This window comes from Pyrus communis, chromosome 12, assembly GCF_041283825.1.
Source record: "Pyrus communis isolate YQ-2024b chromosome 12, ASM4128382v1, whole genome shotgun sequence".
NCBI lineage: Eukaryota > Viridiplantae > Streptophyta > Magnoliopsida > Rosales > Rosaceae > Pyrus > Pyrus communis.
The window spans coordinates 15,394,777-15,409,538 of record NC_142576.1 but is presented as its reverse complement, the minus strand read 5'-3'; positions in this window follow the sequence as shown (position 1 = coordinate 15,409,538).

Below are 14,762 nucleotides of genomic sequence, written 5' to 3'. Positions count from 1 at the left end.
CTAGCTAGCCCATCATCCATCTAATTTCACCAAATTCGTGCAAATCAGCCTAGTTTAAATTCCTTGTTTTCTTCACTTTATTTTCGTCCAAAACCTAATCCCCCTTTATTTTAGAGTGTCTAACCAGTTAAAATCTATCTTAGATTGTGTTTTCAAGTGTTTTTAGTCAAGTTAGAACCAAAATTCCTCTAAAGTTGTGTCTAGAGTCAAATCTGCCCAGTTTGTGTTTTTAGGCAGTTTTGAGTGTTTTTAGCTTATTTTGAGTCTTGTGAACTTGTTTTAGTCTTTTAAGTTGAGTTAAGTGTTTTAAAGCTTAGTTTTATCTATTTGAGTCATTTTAAAGTGTTTAGCAATCCCTCCTAATCCCCAGTTCAAGAACGATCCCTACTTACCTATATACTACAATTGTCAAAATAGGGTTTAATTTATGTGTTAAGTTAATTTCTGCATCACTATACTCCTTGCCGCAAAACCCTTCCCTTTTTCCCCCTAGGATTCTGACTTTAATTCTCCTTTTCCTGGGGGATTTGGGGTCCAATTCTTTCCTAAACCATTTAATTAAAGTTAAGATCCTTTCCCTAAAATAAAAGGGGGATGCCGCACCCATACACACATTCCATTCATCCATACACAGAACTGGCCATCATTCATGCTTTGACACCTTCATCCGCAGCCTTCATCACCTTCCATACACCATTCCGCACCTCTTCTTCCACCATATCTCTCTGCCATTCATCTATCCTTCACCCAAAACACACCACAACCCACTTTCACACCCTTAAACCCTTGTGCCGCAGCATAGCAAGGAAGAAGGAGAGGAGAAGCAGCCTTGGACGTTTTTGCATTCCAGTTGGATTGTTAGAACATTTTTAGGTGTAATCTATCTTTTGTTTTCAATGTTTAATTTAAATTCTCTTTGTTTTGCTGTGAACATGAGAGGCTAAACTTGTTTTAGCTAGGGGAGACTTTGAAACCATGATTATATTTGTGATATGAATTGATTAATTCGAGTTGTGATTTCATAAATTGTGAATGCAATTTACTTAACCATTTGATTAAGAACTTATTCTTGTATATTGATTAAGGAGGCCTACTTAGTTTGCATGCTTGAATTTCATGCTAGAATATAAGGGAGTTTCACATAATCGTTACAAACTTATATTCACAAACAGTAAAGGTTATTTGTCACAATCATGTTAAGTTAAATTCCTGGCATGAGTATCATGATGTCATAGTTACCAATGCCTTGTCAATGCTTATGATTTTCACGAAACTTAATGATCTTTGCTTGTGTCTCTATTATATAGTTCATGTAGGGAACTTGGGAAGAATAATTTGGTTGCCGATGCGTTGTCCATCCAATTCACTAACTCAAGGAAAATCTGAAGGTTAATTAGTGATGTCACGTTTAATCTGGGGTGTTGAGGTTCAAGGTTTATTGAAAAAGCAACTGGAAATGAATTTGTATTCAAGTGTGTCATGTGTGGAAAAGGACCCTCTAGCTAGCTAATTGATAGGAGCATATTTAGGCGACTTACTTAGCTTGTTTCGTGCATTTATATTGTTAATTCATAGTTGTTTTAGTAGTTTAAGCCATTTTCGTGTGTTTTTAGGTTCATATGGCTAAGGAAGCAAAAAGATGCATTTTGGAGCATTTTGGAGCAAAATTGGACTTGGAATGGATAGCTTATGTTTGGAGCAAAAGGAATGGACGAAATTGAAGACCTAATGAAGTTAGGATTCCTAATCACAAGAGGATTCCTAATGACAAGAGGATTCCTAATCATAAGAGGATTCCTAATCACAAGAGGATTCCTAATCAAATGAGGAATCCTAGTCAAAGAAGGTTTCCTACTTGAAGTAGGAAAGTTAAGCCAAGGTTTCCTATTTTGGTTTAATCTTTCCTAATCCTTAAAGACTCCATATTTCAGCAAGATCAAAGGCTCCTATCTATTCTAGGTCACAAAAACAACATTCCTTGCAACCTTAGGACAATGCCGTTTGTTTCCTTGTGTCTCCCTTCCTTGCCATGCAAGGAAGGGCTTTGTTCCCTATTTTAAACACTTAAACACCTTCCTTTTTCATACCAATCTCAGCCATAACTCACATACCCTTTTATATTCCTAAATCCTTGCCTAAATTCAGAAATAAAAGACATTCCCTTTCTCTCTAACCTTTGCCGCAAGTCACATTCCTATTTCTTTCAATCTCTGATTTTGTGTTTCCTATTCTTCAAAGATTTAGAATTAATTCCTTTCCTAAACCAAGTAATAAAGCCTTTAGGTCTTTTCTTCCTTATAAATACCCTTGTGCCGCACCCTTAAAAAGCTAATCCCCCCCTCCACACAACCAGCCTTCACTCACAAATACATCCAGCCTTGCCGCAGCTTTCCATCCTAATTTCCACCATCTTTCAACCTTCAAACCTTCGTCCAAACCACCCTACACCACCACTAAGCCTTGCCGCACCACCATACCTCCATAAACCCACCTTAAACCCAGAAACTCATCCATAAAACCACCTTAGCACTTGTGCCGTGACCTAGCAAAGAAAAGGAGAAAGAAGACGAAGCCTTGGACGTTTATGCATTCGAGTTGAAGTGTTGGAACGCTTCTAGGTGTAATCTATCTTTTGTTTTCAATGTTTAATTCTAATTTCCTTTGTTTTGTTATGAACATGAGAGGCTAAACTCGTTTTAGCCTAGGGATGCTTTAAAGCCATGATTATATTTATAATATGAGTTGATAAATTTCAGTTGTGATTTCATAAATCGTGAATGCAATTTACTTAACTGTTTGATGGATAACTTATTCTTGTATGTTGATTAGGGAGGCCTACTTAATTTGCATGCTTGAATTTGGTGCTAGAATATAAGGGTGTTTCACATAATCGTTACAAACTTATATTCACAAGTAGTTACGGTTGTTTTCACAATCATGTTAAGTAAATTCTTAGCATGTGTATCATGATGTCATAGTTACAAGTGCTTTGTCAATACTTTTGATTTCCATTGAACGTAATGATCTTTGATTGTATCTCTATTATGATGTCATGTAGGGGACTTTTGAAGAATGCTTTGGGTTGTCGTATGATGTCATCCAATCCAATAACTTAAGGGAAATCTGAGGGTTAATTAGTGATGTCACGGTGATAGGAGCATATTCATGCGACTTAAATGGCTTGTTCTCGTGCATTTACATTATGTTTCTTTAGTTATTTTAGTCCTTTATGCTTCTTTTGTGTGTTTTCAGGTTCTAAGGGCAAAGTATGCAAAAGGATGCCTTTTGGAGCCTTTTGGAGCAAATTAGAGATTGGAATGGATATCATATGCTTGGAGCCAAGAGGATGGACGAAATTGAAGGATTCCTCCTCCATTGCAGCCACATGCACATTCAATCATTCACACCAAAACCTTGCACATGCTTTCCCATTTCATTATTCATTCACCTTGCAACCACTCCACATGCATTTCTAGCTTTTCCTTTGCATTCCCCCTTTAATCAACACATGCATCCACTCACCAAGAAATCATTCATTCCACATGCACCCAAAACACCACCAGAAATCATCATTGCCGTAGGTACCTATCCCATTTCAGGTTGTCATTCCACTTCATTGCACATGCATCTTCATAATTCAACACATGCATTCATTATTTATTTACTTTGCATCCTTTAATTTAATCACATGCACATTCAAACAAACACAATCATTCCAGCCATACCTTGCATTTTCAGATTGTTCCTCCATCATTGCACCACAATGCAGCCACATGCACTTGTTCCTCTAACATTTCAGCCACTTGCACTCCCATTCTCTCCCAAAACCGTGCACATGCCTTCTCCTTGCATTTCCAGCCATTCGACATGCTATTTCAACCACATGCACTCATAATCATTCAACCAACATGTGCACATGCAACCTAGCTGTCATGTTCCCCCCATTTCACCTATAAATACTCATTCATTCACACTCATTCAGAAACAATTCATTTCACAACAGAAATTGGTCCCTTGGGGCCGTGCCCTTCACAAGTCCATCCATTCCATTCATAAACACTCATCCATTGCAGAAATGTAGACCATAAAACTCCCTTGTGCCGTGCTCTCCCTTACAATCCAAACACCATCCTTCCATATTCCACCACTCCTCTTCCATTCCTCCACCACTCCCCAAACCATTCACACCATCAAACTATCCCTAGACCTTGTGCTGCAACGAAGAGGAAGAGAAGAGTGCCGAAACGTTCATACAATTCAAGTTTGAGTTGTTGGAATGTTTAGGTGTTTCTTTGATTTTAATGTTTAAATTCAATGCTCTTTGTTTTGTACGAATGAGGAATGGAAGATAAGAGGGCCTAAACGTTCATACAATTCAAGTTTGAGTTGTTGGAATGTTTAGGTGTTTCTTTGATTCTCTTTGTTTTGTACCATGAGGAACTAAACCCCCCTTGGTTAGGGGGTGATTCGAATATATGTTTATGCTTGCATTTTGATTTGAATACTTCTAATTGCCTTTCATAAGTTGTGGATTCAATTTGTTTAACCGTTTGATTGATAACTTATTTATGTATGTTTATTGAGAATGCGCGCTTAATTTTCATGCATGAATATGACGCTAGAATATAAGTAAGTTTCACCTAATCGTTATGAACTTATATTCACAAGTAGTGGAGGTTGCTTATAAACAATCGCGTTAAACAAATTCTTGGCATAAGTTTCATGCAATCCATAGTAACGAATGCCTCGTCAACACTTATAATTTTCATAGAGCGTAATGATTCTTGCTTGTATCTCTTCTATGCATTCATGTTGAGGACTTGTGGGGAATGTTTTGAATTGTTGTATGCGCTAACCCATCCAATTCAATAACGTTAGGAAGATTTGTAGGTTAATTAGTGCATCACGGTTAACCCGGGGTGTTGAGTTTCATGGTTTATTGAAATGCAATTGGAAATCATTTTATTATGCAAGTATAACATGTATGGAGATGAACCCCTTAGCCATTCTATCATCCATTCATTCCATTCCATCAAATTCGTTTTACAATCTGTTTAGTTTATTAAGTTGTTTTGTTATTTCAATTCTCGTCAATTTAAAACCCCCCTTTACTTTCTTGTTCTTTAGTGTTTAGAATTTGTTTAGTTTATGTTTTAAAGTGTTTTGATTCAATTTTATTTCCCAATTTCGTCCAAATTCACCAAAGTGCTCAAAACTGCCCAGAAAGTGATTTTAAGGCAGTTTTGAGTGTTTTGGGTGATGTTTGAGTCTTTTGGTTTGTTTTAATGTTTTAAGTGTTTAGTTTTACATTCTTTGAGTTAGTTTAGTGTTTTATATTGTGTTTTTACATTCTTGAGTCAAGTTATTACTTAATTTCGTCCAAATTTGTGTTTGTGCTCAAATCTGCCCAGAAAGTGGTTTTTAGGCAGATTTGAGTGTGTTTGTGTTGTTTTGAGTCTTTTGGTTTGTCTTAGTGTTTTAAAGTTTAGTTTTGCATTCTTTGAGTCTAGTATAGTGTTTCATATTGTTATTTTACGTTTTTGAGTCAGTTTCCAAGTGGTTAACAATCCCTCCTAATCCCCGGTCTAGAACGATCCCTACTTATACATATACTACAATTTGACGAAAAGAGGGTTTAATTTGTGTGCGTATAAATCTCGCATCAAATTTTGGCGCCGTTGCCGGGGATTAGAAAATTTGCTAATCCCTTGGATTGTTTTATTTTCGTTTGTTTTTATTTTATTCCAGATTCTTAAGCTTGTTTTGTTTCTTGTTCTAGGTACTAGTTTATGACTCGGAGTTCTCATCCGATTCGTGAACATATCCTGGAGTGATTGGGTTCTTCGTCCGGCTGCAAGACGTAAAAGAAAGCGCTACTTGGGAGGCAACCCAATGCACTAAATAAAACAAAGCATGTTCAAAAAAAAAAAAAAAAAAAAAAAAAAAAAAAGATACTAAACATGGAGAAAGATGGAGCTTCACAAAGGTTGTTTACGTGAAGCCCCACTACGAGGCGTCGGAGCGGAAGGCATAGTAGCGGAAGACATCGAAGCCGAAGGCTTTGAAGCGGAAGGCATCGGAGCGGAAGGCATCGAAGCGGAAGGCATCGGAGCGGAAGGAATCGGAGCGGGAGGCATCGGAGCTAGAGCATTCCAGGCCTCAATACTTGGCCAAGCGCTGGATGAGCCAGGAAAAAGGTGCCTCTGGAGGAAAGACGAAAACCTTTGACGGTCACTGTGAATCCGACCTTCAGACTCTTGCAGCTCATCAAGCTTCCTCTTCATGCCCGTCGAATAGTTGTTGGCAAGCACGTGCAAACTTCTATTATCGTACTTAAGATGCTGGATCTCTTGCTTAAGACTTTCCACCTCTGCCATCAATGATTCCACCTGACGGGAGCGGGCAAGCAGGCGTTGGCCCATGTTGGACACAGAGCTCGCACACTGAACACTAAGTGCGAGGGACTCTTGAACGGCCAACTCATCGGACCGTCCTGACAGCAGCCTACTATCTTTTGGAGTGAGGAGGTTTCTAGCTACTATTGTAGCTGTTGTGGCGTCCTGCATCACGGAGTCTTCACCTGTAAGAAGACCGTTAGAAGATAAGAAAGAAGGGCGCCATACGTTACCTTGACGCGGCGCGCCCGTATCACTGCTAAGGCTCAATTCCAAGCTAAGGTTTGATGAGTTTGCCATTTTTCAAAGGTGTTCAAAGATAAGGGTTGATGGAGTAAATTTTCAAAGGGTCGGAGTCGATTTTCAAGAATGGGAATTCTTCAGAGTGTGTTTGTTGTGGTGATCGATAGCTCTATAAGAAGCCAAGGCGACGCGTCCACCAATTCAAAAAACCGGAATTTCCGGCGTAATTTAGGAGACGCGTTCTCGGCTTTTCAGAAAACGCGTTCAACTTTGTCAAAAGATTTCTGACAAAGCTGAAAACACGTGGAGGCCATCATCGCAACTACACGTCTTTAGCCGACAAGCGCAAAGTTCGGCGACGCTTTCTCTGCTTTTCAGAAAACGCGTGCAGCTTTGTCAAAAGGAGCCGCATCTGCACTACCACGTGTCGTTCAGAAAAAGAAGGGGCGTCGTTCAGAAATCGAAGGGGCGCCTGCTCAGAAATCGAAGAGGCGTCGTTCTGATATCGAAGAGACATTTGTCGACAAGGGTAAAAGAACAGTACCACCACTTGATATTATCTCTATATATGTCGACCTTCGTCTTTTATGGTAAGGCAGACCTGAAGAAAATGCCCAACTCTCCCTCACCTCTGAGGGCGCACTCCCAGCAAAGCCTTTCGAAATACTCAATTCTTTCTTCTTCCCCAAAGATGATACCAGATGCCTGGAGTACAGATGACCCAGGAGGAAACGGCGGATTGAAGTGTGCTGATTCATTCACCGCTTCTTCAAAAGCAAAGGTATCTCATATCATCAAGGTCAAAAGCAAAAGTATCTCATATCATGCTCTTTCCCTGTCTTTTTCTTTGTCCTTGTTCTTACTCGCATGGCAAAGTAAAAGAAGCAATCAGCCGGCACTTGGAGTCAGTCTTCCAATCTGGAGCCAACTGCCTGGAATCTATTCCTGATTGCTTACCTAGCGTTGCTCTCGAGTAGTCATCTTCAACGGTTGATACACTTCCGGAGAAGGGACCACTTCTGCAAAGGGGAGCGAGTAAGGCAAGTGAAAATGATACATTGAAGCATGTGGAGACAAACATAGGCTGAGTTATCCTCCAACCCTTTTCAATACGAATTGGAAAGATTGAACAAAGAAACAGACCAAAGGGGTAAGCTTAGACCTTCGGGGAAGACCAAAAGAATCCTCCAGCCCAGTAGCACAAAGGAAAATCAACAAGTGGAGGAGACCAAAAGAATCATCTAGCCCAGTTCAAGAGTATGCCTGTGGAGTCACTATGATCAAAGCCTCAATGCAATTACCAAGGAGAAGAGGGAATTTACACTCCATAACCAGATTTGCGTCCCTAAACTCTTCTCTTTGTTAATTACATTCTGCCATGTTTAGTATGTTTAAATTGTTTTTTTTTGTGTGTTTACTTATGTTTTGTGTGAATCTATGCTTAAAACATTGAGGACAATGTTTGATTTAAGTGTGGGGGGGGTAACTAAGTATATTTAATGCAAATTCGTGGGATTTTATCACCCATTACTTCAAATGTTGTTCCTTGCTGTTTTAAGGTGTTTTTAAGTTGTTTTAGAGTGTTTTTAGTGTGTTTTGTTTTATAACTCCGAAAATCACATAAAAATTTGAAAAACTTGTTTTAAAAAGCCTAAAAAGAGTGTTTTGAGTCGTTTTTGTGTGTTTGTGTCTTAGGGTACCTTCCAACACAATGATAAGGATTTGGTTTGTAATTGCATGACTGTTAAAAAGAGTTATAAACATGGATAAAAGATTGATTTACTCTTGGTATATGCTTGGTTATGGTTATAATGTATGACTTCACATGCAATCATAAAAGAAAAATTCGTTTTTGTAACATGCTTGAAGGAAGGAACTCAAACAAACGCTACAACCCTGTGAGACTCGAGCCATTACCTTCTTTGGAGAGTTATTTTCTGTGATTCTTTATTTTCTAAAGTTGTTGCATGATCTCATTATCCCTTGCTTGGTTGCTACTTAGAATGCAATTGTATCATGACAGAACTAAATGCTAGAACTTATATGCGTTTCATTCAAAGCATGACATTGAATTGCATAACACATATCAAGATGAAGTTGTGTAATTGCCACCATAACCAAATAGCCTTACTTCCCATATTTCGTATTTGTTATTAGTTTTAACCCCGTTGAGCCTCGTTTAGCCTATTTTCTTTGCTAACCACATCACCCCTTACCTAGCCTAGATTAGGACCATCCGTACGCTTGTTCTTGAAGCATAGTAAGCATGACGGATAATGAATTCCTTTTGATTAATATGTTGCAGAAAATAAGTGTGGGGGAAGGGATTTTTGTGTGTATGTATGTGCCTAAGTCTTAAAGGAGGCACGGGAAAAAGAAAAAAAAATGTGAGAAAAAGAAGAAGAAAAGAAAGAAAAGAAAAAAAAAAGTGAAAATAAGTGAGAATGGACTCACAAGTGTGATTGTTGAAGAAAGGGCCCAAAAAGTTTGAATATGGCCCTAAGTTTTGTGACTTCCCCTTGGGTGTTCAAAGTTGACTTCTGCGTTCTAAAGGGAATTCTAAGTGCCTAATTCAATACTTTGCTCACTATTGCTTTAAGAATGTTTGTTTATCCTTCACCTTTCATTGTTAGCCAATACCCTAGCCCCGTTTCAACCCTTATGCTTCTATCTTGAGTGTTATGTATTTCAATTTGTGGAGTTTGAACTTGGTATAAGCTTATGGTGTCACTGGTTCTCGTTCTAAGTAGTAGCATTCCATTCATGAGATCATATATATACATGTTAATAATTCCAGAAAATGCTTTCCTTGTTATAACATATGTGAGTGTTCATCTACATGTTTACATCAATCTTCTCACATATACCTAGTGTAAGGTGTGTAGTCAGAAAATCAGTGTGAAAAACGAGTGCATATCTTGTAAGGATTTGAGCAAATTCTCTAAGGCATGTTACTACATTCAAAACATAGTTTTAAATGCTTAATTGTGAAATAATATGTGGTGACTATGAGTAAGAATGTACTTAAGTGTGAAGATGACAAAAATCTATGGGACTAATGATTTTTAACTTGTCATGTGCATTGGAAATCCGTGAGACGATTGTTGGAAGGTGTAGGTTGTGTTTTGTTCGTTTTGTCTAGTTTCGTGTTCTTTTGTTGTTTTGTTTTGCTCGAGGACTAGCAAAAGATAAGTGTGGGGGTATTTGATAGGAGCATATTCATGCGACTTAAATGGCTTGTTCTCGTGCATTTACGTTGTGTTTCTTTAGTTATTTTAGTCCTTTATGCTTCTTTTGTGTGTTTTCAGGTTCTAAGGGCAAAGTATGCAAAAGGATGCCTTTTGGAGCCTTTTGGAGCAAATTAGAGATTGGAATGGATATCATATGCTTGGAGCCAAGAGGATGGACGAAATTGAAGGATTCCTCCTCCATTGCAGCCACATGCACATTCAATCATTCACACCAAAACCTTGCACATGCTTTCCCATTTCATTATTCATTCACCTTGCAGCCACTCCACATGCATTTCTAGCTTTTCCTTTGCATTCCCCCTTTAATCAACACATGCATCCACTCACCAAGAAATCATTCATTCCACATGCACCCAAAACACCACCAGAAATCATCATTGCCGTGGGTACCTATCCCATTTCAGATTGTCATTCCACTTCATTGCACATGCATCTTCATAATTCAACACATGCATTCATTATTTATTTACTTTGCATCCTTTAATTTAATCACATGCACATTCAAACAAACACAATCATTCCAGCCATACCTTGCATTTTCAGATTGTTCCTCCATCATTGCACCACAATGCAGCCACATGCACTTGTTCCTCTAACATTTCAGCCACTTGCACTCCCATTCTCTCCCAAAACGGTGCACATGCCTTCTCCTTGCATTTCCAGCCATTCCACATGCTATTTCAGCCACATGCACTCATAATCATTCAACCAACATGTGCACATGCAACCTAGCTGTCATGTTCCCCCCATTTCACCTATAAATACTCATTCATTCACACTCATTCAGACACAATTCATTTCACAACAGAAATTGGTCCCTTGGGGCCGTGCCCTTCACAAGTCCATCCATTCCATTCATAAACACTCATCCATTGCAGAAATGTAGACCATAAAACTCCCTTGTGCCGTGCTCTCCCTTACAATCCAAACACCATCCTTCCATATTCCACCACTCCTCTTCCATTCCTCCACCACTCCCCAAACCATTCACACCATCAAACTATCCCTAGACCTTGTGCTACAACGAAGAGGAAGAGAAGAGTGCCTAAACGTTCATACAATTCAAGTTTGAGTTGTTGGAATGTTTAGGTGTTTCTTTGATTTCAATGTTTAAATTCAATGCTCTTTGTTTTGTACGAATGAGGAATGGAAGATAAGAGGGCCTAAACGTTCATACAATTCAAGTTTGAGTTGTTGGAATGTTTAGGTGTTTCTTTGATTCTCTTTGTTTTGTACCATGAGGAACTAAACCCCCCTTGGTTAGGGGGTGATTCGAATATATGTTTATGCTTGCATTTTGATTTGAATACTTCTAATTGCCTTTCATAAGTTGTGGATTCAATTTGTTTAACCGTTTGATTGATAACTTATTTATGTATGTTTATTGAGAATGCGCGCTTAATTTTCATGCATGAATATGACGCTAGAATATAAGTAAGTTTCACCTAATCGTTATGAACTTATATTCACAAGTAGTGGAGGTTGCTTATAAACAATCGCGTTAAACAAATTCTTGGCATAAGTTTCATGCAATCCATAGTAACGAATGCCTCGTCAACACTTATAATTTTCATAGAGCGTAATGATTCTTGCTTGTATCTCTTCTATGCATTCATGTTGAGGACTTGTGGGGAATGTTTTGAATTGTTGTATGCGCTAACCCATCCAATTCAATAACGTTTGGAAGATTTGAAGGTTAATTAGTGCATCACGGTTAACCCGGGGTGTTGAGTTTCATGGTTTATTGAAATGCAATTGGAAATCATTTTATTATGCAAGTATAACATGTATGGAGATGAACCCCTTAGCCATTCTATCATCCATTCATTCCATTCCATCAAATTCGTTTTACAATCTGTTTAGTTTATTAAGTTGTTTTGTTATTTCAATTCTCGTCAATTTAAAACCCCCCTTTACTTTCTTGTTCTTTAGTGTTTAGAATTTGTTTAGTTTATGTTTTAAAGTGTTTTGATTCAATTTTATTTCCCAATTTCGTCCAAATTCACCAAAGTGCTCAAAACTGCCCAGAAAGTGATTTTAAGGCAGTTTTGAGTGTTTTGCGTGATGTTTGAGTCTTTTGGTTTGTTTTAATGTTTTAAGTGTTTAGTTTTACATTCTTTGAGTTAGTTTAGTGTTTTATATTGTGTTTTTACGTTCTTGAGTCAAGTTATTACTTAATTTCGTCCAAATTTGTGTTTGTGCTCAAATCTGCCCAGAAAGTGGTTTTTAGGCAGATTTGAGTGTGTTTGTGTTGTTTTGAGTCTTTTGGTTTGTCTTAGTGTTTTAAAGTTTAGTTTTGCATTCTTTGAGTCTAGTATAGTGTTTCATATTGTTATTTTACGTTTTTGAGTCAGTTTCCAAGTGGTTAACAATCCCTCCTAATCCCCGGTCTAGAACGATCCCTACTTATACATATACTACAATTTGACGAAAAGAGGGTTTAATTTGTGTGCGTATAAATCTCGCATCACACGGTTAATCTGGGGTGTTGAGGTTCATGGTTTATCGAAAAAGCAACTGGAAATCAACTTATGTTTGAATGTATCATGTGTGGAGAAGTATCCCTTGGCTAGTTCATCATCCATTGGTTTTACTCAAATTCGTCCAAAAATCTGTTTTAAGTTTTAAGTTACTTGTTTTCTTTTAAATTCGTCCAAAAACAAATCCCCGTTTCTTACTTATTTCAAATCTTTTCAAAAGTGTGTTTTAGAGTCTTTTGAGTCAAAACAAATTGTATTTTCGTCCAAATTAGTGTTAAGTGTTCAAAACTGCCCATATTGTGTTTTTAAGGCAGTTTTGAGTGTTTTGTTGTTGTTTTGAGTCTTTTGGTTTGTTTGAGTATTCTAGTGTTTAGTTTTACATTCTTTGAGTCTAGTTTAGTGTTTTAACCTTTGTTTTACATTTTTGAGTCAGTTGTCAAGTGTTTTAGCAACCCCTCCTAATCCATGATACGTAGATTATACGCACACAAACTAAACCCTATTTGTGACAATTGTAGTAATGATGTAAGTAGGGATCGTTCTAACCGGGGATTAACTAGGGGTGCTAAACACTTGATTCAAATAAATAAAACTAATTTTTAAAACACTTAACTTACTTAACAAGAACTCAAAACAAGTACACAAGAGTTCAAATACTCGAAAACACAAAAATAGAACAAATACGAATGATTAAGACTTAACAAAAGATGGGGGGGAATTGTGTTTGGACGAGATTAAATTAAATGGACAAATTGTAATTAAAGGAAAAACGTAAATATGAATGTGATGAAAATATGGATGATGGAATAGCCAAGGGGTTCTTCTCCACACATGTTAAACTTGCATACAAGATTGATTCTCAGTTGGTCTTTCGATAAATTATGAAACTCAACACTCCGGGTTAATTAGGTCCGCTTAAATTAACCGTCAAATTCTCCTTAAGTTAATGAATTGGATGGGTTAGCGCAACGCAATTCACCACATTCTCCAAAAGTCCTTTACGTGAAAAGCACAATAAAGATACAATCAAAGATCATTAAGCATTATGAAAACTATAAGTGTTGACGAGGCATTCGTTACTATGATGAGCATGAAACTAGTGCCAAGAATTCATTTAACGCGATTGTTTACAAGCAACCTCCACTACTTGTGAATATAAGTTCATAACGATTAGGTGAAATTCACTTATATTCTAGCGTCATATTCATGCATGAAAATTAAGCGCGCATTCTTAATAAACATTCATAAATAAGTTATCAATCAAACGGTTAAACAAATTGAATCCACAACTTATGAAATTCCAACGAAAGTTAATCAATTCATATTGCAAATATAAACATAGTTTCGAATCACCCCCTAGCTAAAGGGGGTTTAGTTCCTCATAACTTTGAAATCAAAGAAACCCCTAAACATTCCAACAACTCAAGCTTGAATTGTATGAACGTTTAGGCACTCTTCTCTTCCATTCCTCATACGTACAAAACAAAGAGAATTAAATTTAAACTTTGAAATCAAAGAAACACCTAAACATTCCAACAACTCAAACTTGAATTGTATGAACGTTTAGGCACTCTTTTCTTCCTCGTTGTTGTAGCACAAGGTCTAAGGTGAGCTTTGGGGATTATGTGAAGTATTTTGGAGGGATGGGAAGTGGTTGGATAGTGGCTGCGATGGAGGAGAAAAACTGCACAGAAATGGAAGGATATGCACGGCAAAGGGGAAGTGTTTGTGTTGTGAATTGTGTTGTGAATGGAATGGAGAGATGGAATGGGGAGTGAATCAATGACAAATGAATGAGAATGCAAGGGTTTTTATAGGAGAAATGGAGGTGTATATGGCTGTTTGTTTAGGATGCAAGTGGCTAATTAATGATGGAAAACAGTTAGGAAAGCATGTGAAAGCTGGAAATGCATAAGGGCTACACGGCAATGATGCTTGTTGGTGCTGAAATTGCATGTGTGTGAGGTGTGTAGGTGCTGAAAATGCATGTGAATGCATGGCATTTGAAATGATTGTTGTTTGGAAATGAATGTGAAGACATGTGAAAGCTGGAAATGCATGTGAAGATGTTGGAAATGGGAATGAAGGCCACGGCAAAGGGTGAAGTTTTTGATGATTTAAAATGTGGATGCATGATGAAGAGTTAATAAATAATGCATGTAGGGTTAGGAAATAAAATCATAACTTAAAGGGGGGATGATTAAAGGATGTGGGGAGTTCTTTGGTGATGAGTGCAATGATGAAGAGTGAATAAATAATGCATGTGTTGATGAAATTGCATTTGGAAAGGTTGGAAAGTGGAAGGGAAAGGCACGGCAACAAGGAAGTGTTTGGGTGCATGTGTGTGAATGGTGGTTTTGCATGTGAATTGATGGATTGTTTGATTGGGCTAG